The 8,983-nt window shown below is 41.1% G+C and overlaps 1 long non-coding RNA gene across 1 annotated transcript; it reads right to left on the bottom strand.

The window, feature by feature from the left end:
• Positions 1–4,616: 4,616 nt before the first annotated feature.
• Positions 4,617–8,977, bottom strand: LOC310637369. The gene is made up of 3 exons (XR_014491917.1): positions 8,913–8,977; positions 7,890–7,983; positions 4,617–5,055 (listed from the first exon to the last, which is right to left on the bottom strand). It is a non-coding gene; the product is annotated as an uncharacterized lncRNA (long non-coding RNA).
• Between the last annotated feature and the right edge of the window lie 6 nt (positions 8,978–8,983).

Here is an 8,983-nt window from a genome sequence, read left to right as displayed (position 1 = left end):
GGAACTGTACTGGGGCTTGGGCCGCTCCCAGCCCCAATATGCAGCCAAGCCCTATGGTAGCAACCAATAAGATTGAACCCGCACTTGCCGGCTGAGGCTGACCAATTGCAGGCCCAGAGACGGCCTGTCTGGGTTGCTGGACAACCGTTAGTTCTCAAGCAACGCACGTGGTATGGTACCAAAAGCCCAGTACATAACAAGCAGTATGAGCAGTATGCTTAGTATCAATATGTCATAATAAGTGTGATTACTCGCCCAAATTCTACCCGATGCCTCTCGGGATGTCAATTCAGATGAGGAGGAACGAGTCACAGGCATGTCAGAAGGGGAGTTGGTCAATGGCTCCGAGCGGGGGCTGTGAATCCAAGTGATGGGGAGTGGTTGATGGGAGAGAACCTGGACAAGCAGCAGGCTGAGAGGGATTTGGCTGAAGCACAGCTGCAGCAGGACAGCCCTGAGGCTTTAGGTGGGGAAAGCATGTAGCTGCAGCCAATCACTGATGAGGAAGAGGAACTGCCTTTTGCACCTGCTCCAAGAATAGATAGGGCAGAGAAAAGGCCAGGAACAGCAAAGGTCAGCCTGGCTACTTCCTAGTTTCTTGGGCTGTAAAGGCAACCAGGAAGAAATTTACTTTCAGGCTTACAAAATTCTGTTACTGTAACCTTATAATATAGCTAGAGCTAGTACTTCTGGGCATGCTTCTTCTCTGGACTACCTTGCAAGGATGGCATTGTGAGAAAGGGGCTGTATACTGATATACTTTTAGAAATTACAGAATACATCTTTTAGAAAAGCTGAGCATTCCCAGGGACAGACTGTAGTAATTGTATCTCAGAGTATGCAGCCAACAACAAATTTAGTTACTGTTAAGTTTAGCTTTATTATTATATGGCAGGTTAACTACAACACTTAGTGGCCTACCTTCAGATATTCATGTCCTCTTATGTATTAATTGTGCTGCAATAATTTATATGTTCTTTTTTTACCAAGGATACACTTTTGTCAGTGTGAGGACAAGACTGCTAGCTCAGGTTGGAAAATTTATCTTCAATGGAACCAAGTATATATCCAGGGTATATTTTTATCATAGTTTTGGTTTTCAAAAGCCTTCCGTCTTGGGGAGCAGAGATCCCTGAAGACCTCCTCTCATCCATTTATCCAGAATTAACATTCCTCATGAACCTCTACTTGAAGCTTCAGATTATTAATTAAGCCCTAAGCATTTATTATGTGAAAATAATTTAATGAATACAACTTTAATAGTACTAATAGAGAGTCCCAATGACCCCTGGATTGAACTGAACCCTTTGGAGAACCTTGATCTAGTACAGAGGTGTCAAACTCAATTTCATTGAGGGCCGCATCAGCATTGCAAGGGGCCGGGTGGGTGTGGCCTGGGTGGGCGTGGCCTACTGGGTGGGTGTGGCTAGAGTGTGTACGGCCTAGTGGGTGGGCATGGTCAGCTCTACATCATTCGCATCAAGGGAACCTATGGGGGCCTGGGCAGGAGTGGGACAGATCTGAGGGTCTCTGGCAGAAGGAGGGTCTCTGGGCCAGGGCCAAGGCAGTGGGGGCCATTCCCTCACTGTTTCCAGGATGGCTTCGCGGGCCACATGAAACCACTTCATGGGTCGGATCCGGCCCCCGGACCTTGTGTTTGACATGTCTGATCTAGTACCTCCCTGTAGGCATGTATTATGAAGTGAGAAAGGTCTTCTCTATATTGGGGTTTATATTGTATAGTACAATATTTCAGTATTTGTTAAAAATTGTTTTTCTAGGCATCTTCATCTTGAAGTTATGTTTATTCTCTGTAACTTGTATTTTATTCATTTATGGTTAGTATCTTACTATCAGGACAAGCCAAAAAGTTTATATCCTGGCAACTGATGCTTGAGTAATAAGGTACACATGTTACATCAAGCTTTTTTTTTCCATAATGGTGGTCATTTCATAAATGGGGTCATTTACCAACAGATTAATTTTAAATAATTTAATTATAATAAACACTCTTTTTGTTGGCTAAATGTATTTAAAATTACAAGCTGCACCTTCTAGAGGGATCTATTCCAAAGAGTAAATCCCATCATTCAGCGGAAGCTAAATTAGACACCACCACTAACCTAAATCCTGTTAATTGTTGGTTGATTGACTGATTGATTGGACTGAAGTTATTTGTTGCCCATCTTGCTTCAAAACAACTCTGGATGGCTTACAAACATAGATATAAGTAGAATGGTCTGGATACACCCCCTTTTGTTTATGATGTAGCCCACCAATTGTTTTTAAAATATAACCTGTACAAACACCAATCACCAATTAAGAATTTGGGAATTGTAGTTCAACAACATCAAGAAGTAGTAAATTCCCACTCTTATGCCAAGATTCATACACACTTTCATATCACTGAATCACACTGAATTCCATTACTCTTGAGTGTTCCCCGAAGCATTAACATTCATTGCAATGTTAAGTAAAGTAAGGAAATCAATATTTCTTTCTGATTTATTTTCCCTGATCTGCCTATCTCCCTCCATATGAGAAGGCTTAGGTTAGGTTGCTTTAACTAGAAGTATGAGTCACTTGATTTCAAAGAGCTTTGAAATTGGACTGGGGGGGGGGGAGTTGCAGAAATTTCAAAACCGACTTTATAGGTACCGAGTTGGATTTCTCTTAGTCATACTTAAAGTCAACACACTGAAATCAATGAGACTTAATTTAGCCATATCTAACACGTTTCATTGATTTAATTGGTTTATTCTAAGCATGAACAAGTCTGGATCTCATTTAGAGGAGCAATGTGCTTAGCACAATATAAAAAGGAATTAATGGAATTGAATTCTACCTAAAATACAGTGCTCGACTCACACATGCTTCACGCTCCAACCCTAACAAATGTGTACAAACTGTTTACACTTAACAAGAAATGCTGACAAACCGCTTTAAGCCCTTTTATAAATGGAAACGTAGGGTGTGGGGGGGGGTTAGTTTCACTCTGAATGCAAATGTTCTACTTTATTGTAAACGCAAATATGAATTCACAGTAAAAATGTAATTATTCCACAGAGGCACTTGGTGTTTTCATCTTTTGACCATTATATTCTGTGGATACTTTTTAAATCTCTTGCCTGCTTGCCTTGCAGGAGTCAAATCAATGGTATATGTTATCAACAGGCAAATACACAAAGTAGTCTGATATATTTTATCATACCTGTACTCCAGAATTCAGCATTATTGGCTAACTTTGCATTTCAAACCCCAGTATGACTCATGCCTAGAGATAATACATTTTATATTTTGCCAGATAGAACTGGCAATTATATTTTAAAATATTTATTTTTATACCTTTTATAAAAGATAAGCCTCCACAGTAACATTCCATCAATATGAGATAGTGACTGTGTGTGGCTAAAGTGCCACCTACTGTATCACCAAGAATGTACAGGAATTACTAATAAGCCAGAACTGAGAGAGGATCATATAAAACATGCAATAGAGGCATTGTTTGTTTAATCTCAGCCCATTCTTTGCACATGTATTCTGTTTTTTCACATAATTCAATGGTGCTTCAGACTTGTGCAATGCAGTATTACGTTACCTAGAATGGCCTTTATTGGGTTCAGATTTGATTTGAGATAGGGTTTGAGAAAGTGTTTTATTTTATGAAATATGCCAACGTAAGTCTTCTTTGCATGCATACACAGAACACTCGCAAATATCTCCAAGCAGCTTTTTCGATATACCTTGGCTGTAGAGAGCCTTTGATAATAATTGGGCATCAATTTGCACAACAGCACAGTGAGACATTTGATTGAAGAAAAATACCACTTCAGTGATTCACACAGCCTAATTACTAAGCCTTCACCAAAAGAGCAATATTAGTATCTTAGAATCTCCAGAGACATCCATTATATTAGCATGGAGTTTGATGATATAAGATCTTGCATTTCTTCTTCAGTTATGTGTATAATGCATTGTGAAGCAAGCACATAAATAATTTTGGTGTAAACACCATAGTGAGAAATATGTTTTTTAAACATGTTTAATTATATGTATGTCTATAGCATATTTCTTCTCAAAGAAGAAAAATGCTTCAGTGACTATAAATTTTAGAATACTTCTGAGCATCATTATTGCTTTTCGCATTATCTGCTCCTTTCTGATCATTAGCAGATCCCAAGACTCTAGTCCCTGCTTATCACAGATAATAATACAAATAATTTTAAAAAGGATTGAGATTATTAATATAACAGCTTTTAAAGACAAATTCAGGCCGATTCACACTTTCTGCTTGTCCTGGCACAAGGGTGGGCCAGCTACCATTTTGAGAAGGCAGGAATGGAAGATATCATCAGAAATGGAAGATGACATCCACAGCTGGGTTCTCTGGTTCTCCAAAATTGTGTTTTAGCCCCTCTGCTGTGGCTAGGAGGGGAAAACTGTTTACTTGCTGCGCTTCCCTCTATCTCAGGGCTCTTCAAACTTGGCCCTATTATGACTTGTGGACTTCAGCTCCCAGAATTCCTCAGCCAGAGTGCCTGACTGAGGAATTCTGGGAGTTGAAGTCCACAAGTAATAAAAGGGCCAAGTTTGAAGACCCCTGCTCTATCCTGTCCAAATGCTTTGATCCTGGAGCATGCTCTTCTGAGACCCCTTTTCTGTCCTTAATCTCCACCTTCAACATCTGGGCTGTCCCATCACCTGATAGGATTTTTATATGCACATTTCTTCTTTCTACAGGTGAGTTAGTGAAGCCATTTCTTTCTGTCTTCCTCTTTTAAGTGGGTGAAATGAAATGGTAGCTGTTAGCTTTGATCTTGCTGTTTTTTTACACTGGGTGAAACTGGCAAAAGTTTTGCCAAGTTTCACCCTCTAGTTTTAAATGACAGGGAGAACTTTAAAACTTTTTTTTAATTAATTCTGCAAAGGCATGCCCACAGAAGAAAAAGCACTTGCCATTTGTTTTCTTAACATGAGTAGGTGACAAAAAAAAATAGAAAAATCCACCAGTCAGGAGCTGAGTTAATCATAATCTGGGCAGAACACCTGGTATTACTGTAGGAGGGAGGGAGGGAGGGAGGGAGGGGGAGAGAGAGAGAGAGATGTAGCAATATCTGGTTAGTGTACTGTATGACTTTAATAAATAGCTCTTCAAATGGCTGTAAAAAGAAGCAATAACACTGCATATAAATAAACATATGAAAAAGTACCTTTAATCAACCAGACATTTGTACAGGTTTTCTCCATGGCAAGAAAAAAAAATTAAATTCTGCCTTCTAACTACACAAGATGAAGTTCATTGTTGTTGATCAACTATATCTTTGGTGATTGAAGATACTTTTTTTCAAACTTTTTTTAAACAATGGGTTCAGATTAAGAAGAGACTGGACAGTCACTTGTCTGAAATGATAGATTCTCCTGCTTGAGGAAGGGGCTAAACTAGAAGACCTCCAAGGTCCCTCCCAAACTTCTGTTCTGTTCTATTCTATTCTCCCCAATGTCAAACCAGTGGCCCTTTCCAAGATGATGTATTGCAGTTTAAAAATAGGGAAAAAAGACCTGCCAGCTAGTGTACTACTTGAGAACCGGCCGATAGCTCTTCTCATATGAATATATTTCTCATTAGTAAGAAAGTCCTCGCCGCTGGGTGAGCTCATTCGTGGTTTCGGGGTAGAGTATCACCAGTACACTGATGATACCCAACTTTTTCTTTCCACCCCGAACCAACCCAGTGATGCCCTCGCCGTGATGTCCCGTTGCCTGGAGGCGGTCCGGGTTTGGATGGGGAGAAACAGGCTTCATCTAAATCCTGACAAGACTGAGTGGCTGTTCATACCGGCATCTCGGACTGACCAGCTTTTCCCATCATTAACAATAGGGGATGAGGTGTTACCCCCCCCTGTTGATAGGGCTCGCAACCTGGGCGTCCTCCTGGATTCACGGCTCAGTTTTGAAGATCATATAGGAACCATGACCAGGGGGGCTTTTGCCCAGATTCACCTGGTGCGCCAGTTGCGGCCCTATCTGGACCGAGATGCCCTACGCACAGTCACTCATGCGCTCGTGACCTTCCGGTTAGACTACTGCAATGCCCTCTACATGGGACTGCCCTTGAGGACCACTCGGAGGCTTCAACTGGTGCAGAATTCAGCTAAGCGAGTTGTGATGGGAGCTTCCCGATACTCCCATGTAACACCTCTTCTCCACGAGCTGCATTGGCTTCCGGTTGCCCTCCGGGTGAGATTCAAGGTGCAGGTAATGACCTATAAAGCGCTAAATGTCTTGGGTCCAGACTATCTAAGGGAACATCTGCTGCCGGCATCATCTTCCCATCGTCCTATGCGCTCCCACAGGGAGGGCTTTCTCAGGGTACCGCCGGTTAATGAATGCCGGTGGGTTATTCCCAGGGGGAGGGCGTTCTCTGTGGGTGCGCCTGCCCTATGGAACCAACTACCCACGGAACTTAGGACTGCCCTCGACCTTCGCTCATTTCGCCGGGACCTGAAAACTTGGCTCTTTGAGCTGTTTGGCCCAGACTGTGGGATATTTAATTTAATTGGGTTTTAGATTTACTTTTGGGGCTTGAATTTAATTTAATTGTTTTAATTGATTTTAAATTTTTGTATTTCATGGTTTTAACTGCCCTGTAAACCGCCCTGAGCCCTACAGGAATAGGGCGGTATACAAATTCAATAAAATAAATAAATAAATAAATAAACGTCTTTGTGTAGATTCCTGGGTAGCAATACAGAACTGATTTGCTACTGTCATTATCCAGGATGCTTTTTTTTCTTTCCATTTCCCAGTGTAGCATACAAAATCTCTGACATTTTCTAGAGATTTTTATCTTTATGTACTAACCAGGTCTAAACTTGCTTAACATTTTGGAGATCAGTTGTGGCCAATTAAGAGCTGCCATCTGCTGCAACAATGCCTAAGAAGGGCTTAATTATTTTAGAGATGGGTAATTTTGTCAATATTAGTTTTCTTTGTTTTTATATCTTAAGCTTGTTTTATCCCATTTGTTAGTTTGTTAGCATATACACTCAACATGAAAAGTGTTTGTGTAGTTTTCTCTAGTTTGCTTTTGCATTTTTTTCATATTTGTATTTTTCTACAATATTATGCAGTTCAGTATGCTCTTTCACATCCTAGTTTCTCCCTATTTAGGCATGTCTGAATGTGCTTGTCCCTATTGTTCAGAAAACTGAATCACAGTATTTGAAAGGATTATTGTGTTTTGGTTCAGCTGTTGATCTGAGAATTGCTCATTTGCAAAAGCAAAAAACAAAGAAAAATAAGAACCAGGCTGGTTTATCTTTTGTAGCTTTTCCTCCCCAAGTAATCTGAGAGAGTGAACCAAAACACTTGCCCATTTCCTTGTCCAATGCAGGAAAGATTGTAAAAACTGTATTTCTAAGCAAGCTTTTAACTTCAATTCTCTCCCCCAACACTACACATTTGTTTCTGCTTACACTTGCCCTACTGCTTCCCAACATTGTTCTGTCCCTCAAGTGCTTATGAGTCTTCACAATGCAGCAAACATCATTTCATTAACTGCTTCCAATTCTTGTAGATTTATGCTTGTGAAATCAACTGGCAGCGGTCTTCTTGCACATCCTTAGGCAGTCATGAATATTTTTACCAATTTTCTTAGCACCACAGTTCAAATGTGACTAGCCCTTTTGCTAGTCCAGCTCTCACAGACATGTGCTGTTATTGCACTTGTTGGTTTAACAAATATGCAGCTGCCCATCTCACAAATGTGATTCTGGGCAGTGTACAGTACACAAAAACAATAAAACACTAAGTGAAAACAGAAAAACAAAAAAGGTAAAACTCAAGATTGTGGGAAAAACAGACATCCCTTAATCACTTGTTCGACTCACCATGGTACCCAAAGTTGATGGGAAAACTGTATCTCGAGGCCTTTTCGAAAGGCAAGTAGGAACGGGGCCAATCTTATCTCAGGGGGAATGACTTCTACTGGGACATTAAAAGTGGAGAAACCATAGCATTAATAATATGTATCTTTGTTACCAGTATAATATCTCACCAGTTTAATGGTTTGTCCTTCTCCCCCAAGTAGTAAACATTTCTCTACTCTTCTCCCCCTTCATGACTAAGACTCTAAAAAGATAATTTTTACTACTTCAAATTCGTCACCATCTATTTGCAGTCTTCTCCGTTAGCTATGTCCAATGAGACTTTTTCTTTCAGCATTAAGCAGATGTCTCTTGCACTCTTCTCCTTCAACAGGATTTTTCTCACTTTTATCTCTGTCCCAAGTGCATCAGGTTATTTGCAACTATTGCTTTCTTCCAGCAGTTTTAGTCCCAGTGTCTAATTCTAGTCCGGTGTTTCTCATTTCTCATGATGCATAAACATTAAATAGTAATGGCACGCTCCTTCCTTAATTTTCAACCATGTTGTTGCTCCGTATTGTGCTGCTACTTCATGATCAATATTTAAGGACTACCCGATAATTTACTGTGGTCTACAGCAGTGAGTGAGCGCCTGTTACTCGTCCCAGCTTCTGCCAACCTAGCAGTTCGAAAGCACGTAAAAATGCAAGTAGAAAAATAGGGACCGCTACGGTGGGAAGGTAACAGCGTTCCGTGCGCCTCTGGCGTCTAGTCATGCCAGCCACATGACCACGGAGACGTCCTTGGACAGGGGTAGGCAACCTCGGCTCTTTTATGACTCATGGACTTCAACTCCCAGAATTCCTGAGCCAGCTTGGCTGGCTCAGGAATTCTGGGAGTTGAAGTCCATGAGTCATAAAAGAGCCGAGGTTGGCTACCCCTGTCCTTGGACAAGCGCTGGCTCTTCGGCTTTGAAACGGAGATGAGCACCGGCCCCTAGAGTTGGAAACGACTAGCACGCATGTGCGGGGGAACCTTTACCTTTACCTTTACAGCAGTGTTTATCCCTGGGAGTTGAAGTCCACACATTTCAAAGTTCCTGAGGGTGAAGAAACGCC

The sequence above is a fragment of the Vipera ursinii genome (assembly GCF_947247035.1).
Source record: "Vipera ursinii genome assembly, chromosome: 3".
NCBI classification, from domain to species: Eukaryota; Metazoa; Chordata; class Lepidosauria; order Squamata; family Viperidae; genus Vipera; species Vipera ursinii.
This window is presented reverse-complemented; position numbering and strand designations above follow the sequence as displayed.